This window comes from Myotis brandtii, unplaced genomic scaffold, assembly GCF_000412655.1.
Source record: "Myotis brandtii unplaced genomic scaffold, ASM41265v1 scaffold443, whole genome shotgun sequence".
NCBI classification, from domain to species: domain Eukaryota; kingdom Metazoa; phylum Chordata; class Mammalia; order Chiroptera; family Vespertilionidae; genus Myotis; species Myotis brandtii.
This window is the reverse complement of record NW_005366952.1, coordinates 1,142,316-1,145,052: the sequence shown is the minus strand read 5'-3', so window position 1 is coordinate 1,145,052 and position 2,737 is coordinate 1,142,316. Positions and strand designations below refer to the sequence as shown.

At 42.8% G+C, this 2,737-nt stretch overlaps 1 pseudogene; it reads left to right on the top strand.

Annotated features, from left to right (window-relative positions):
* The first annotated feature begins 874 nt into the window (after positions 1-874).
* The window catches only part of LOC102263736, a 15,987-nt pseudogene continuing 14,124 nt past the window's right edge, over positions 875-2,737 (top strand).

Here is a 2,737-nt window from a genome sequence, read left to right as displayed (position 1 = left end):
AATACTTTTCTTGTCCATTTGAGGAAACATGGATAGAGTATCTGCTTGACTGTTAGAATTTGATATCACAAAATAGGCCTGGCACTTTCCTGTGTCTGTGTCACCCTATTCCCTTCCCCTGTGTGTGTGCTAAACTCCTCCTCATTCCTCCAGACCCATTCAAATGTTCACTTGGAAATTATTTCTTCCAAATCTTCAGCTCTCAAAGCAGCTTATTTGCATCCCTTTTACAGTCAAACCTCGGTTCTCAAATGTCTCCCATCTCAAACAATTCAGTTGTCCACCAAATTGTTCATGGAAAAATATGTCTCTGTTGCCAAACAAAACTTTGGTTCTCCACCTGACAACCCTTCCATGTTGATGCCTGTGATCAGTTACGTGTCTTTCTGGCAACAAACAAAGGAGAGAATGAGCGAGTATGAATTAGTTTGCTGCTAAACCTCACATTGTTAACATCTCAGGAAATTGTGCTGTGAATATTTTCATTGTTATCTTGCTTTTGTTGCTGCTTATTACTATTCTTTACAATAAAGTCACCATGGGTCCTAAGAAGTTTAGTAATAACAGCAAAGTGAAAAGGAAAGTTGTGAGAACAGCAGTAGAGTTTTAAAAACAAAGAATTTGAAAGCATGATAGAGGTGTTCATGTGTCTGATCTGACTACCGAGTGTGGCATAGCAAAGTTGACGATTAGCACAATTTTAAAACAGAAAGAGGCCATCAAGAGTGCTGATGCTGCTAAGGGTGTGAAAATGCTCACGAAACAATGGTCGTAGGCAATTGAAGGGGTAGAAAAATTATTGTTGCTTTGGATAAATGAAAAGCTGTTCGCCGGTGATAGCATTTTGGAGGCAATGTTATGTGTACAAGGAACGATGCTGCCTACTGACCTCCTGAAAGACACCCCTGGAATGAGTGCCGAAAGTGATTCATTCAAGGGAAGGAGAGGGTGGTTGGGTAAATTTCGGAAAAGAAGTGGCATTCATAGTGCAGTGAGGCATGGGAAGGCGGCCAGTTCTAACAAAGTAGCTGCTGATAATTTTGCGAAGGAATTTCAAGAACACATAGAGGCCAAGGAATTTGTTCCCTAACAAATGTTCAATTGTGATGGGACAGGCCTCTTCTGGAAGAAAATGCCAAAGAGGGCCTACATCACACAGGAGGAGAAGTCATTGCCAGGACACAAGCCAATGGAGGACAGGCTGACGTTATTATTGTGTGGGAATGTGAGTGGGGACTTTAAATTGAACCTCTTCTCATCTACCATTCTGAAAACCCACGAGTTTTCAAGAAAAATGTCGTTTAAAACAAGCTGAATGTGATGTGGAGGGCTAATAGCAAAGCCTGGGTAACCAGGCGACTTTTTTATTGAGTGGATTCATGAAGTGCTTGCCCCAAATGTGAAGAAATACCTTCAGGAAAAACAATTGCCACTCAGGGCCCTTCTTGTAATAGACAAAGCTCCTGCCCACCCTCCAGGCTTGGAGGCCCAGTTGGTGGAGGAGCACAGCTTCATCCCTGTTAGGTTCTTGCCACCTAACTACTCCTCTCATCCAGCCCATGGGCCATTTCTAATTTTAAGTAACTCTATACAAAGGCACCGGTTCAGAGGTGCTTTGAGGTGACCTCTGAAACGAATTTAACCCTCAGGGAGCTCTGGAAGGAACATTTTAATATCCTCACTTGTTTGAGGCTCATAGACCATGTAATCAATCTGGAAGACATTGTGGCCTGAGCCTGTTGCTGAAAGAGACTTTGAGGGCTTTGAGGATGGGCCTGTGCTTGTTGTGGAGGGTACTGTGTCTTTTGGCGAGTCCACGGCTTGGAGGTGGATGATGATGATGTGGAGGAGTTGGTGGAGGACCATAGCACTGTGCTGACCACTGAGGAGCTCCAAGACCTGCAGAGGGAGCAGCAACAGGCGGCAGCTGAGGAACTCTCTTCAGAGGAGGAGGAGGGGAGGGAGGACTTTCCTACTTCACTAATCAAGGAAATGCCTGGGAAATGGGGAGAAATGCAAAGTTTTATTGAGAAATATCACCCCACAAAGAAGTAGCAAACTGCAATAAACTTGTTCAGTGACAATGCAGTGTTTCACCTCAGGCAATTGTTAAAATTCAGATAAAAAACAAACATCATTGGATAGGTTCTTAGTGAGTTGGGCCCAGTGAGCCTGAAGCAAGTTCTAGTGGAACAAAGAGGCAAAGGGAGAAAGATCCCAGAAAAACGGCTACCTGACCTTTTTATGGAAGGGGACTCCCCTTCCAAACAATAACATCCCTCCATCCGCACTCCCCATATTCAGTCACCAATAGCTGTCAACATTAAAGGTAAGTTTGACTGTGTACAGAAATTTTCATTCTTTACTGTACATTTCATTTCCTTTTTGCTAAATTTTCACTTACAACTCATGTATTTTTTGTTTCTAAAGTGTTTATTTATAGATTAAACAGTACATTTAACATGTATATAAGAAAGGTTAAAACAGGGAATCAGTTGGGGGTCTTGAATAGATTAATTCAATGCACATTATTTCTAATGGGAAAAAATGATTCAGTTTTCAAACAAATCGCTTCTCAAACAGCCTCCTGGAACAAATTATGTCCAAGAATCGAGGTCCCACTATACCAGTGGTTGGCAAACTGCGGTTCGTGAGCCACATGCGGCTCTTTGGCCCCTTGAGTGTGGCTCTTCCACAAAATACCGACTTCTGCGCATGGGCCACGAAGTTTCTTTCT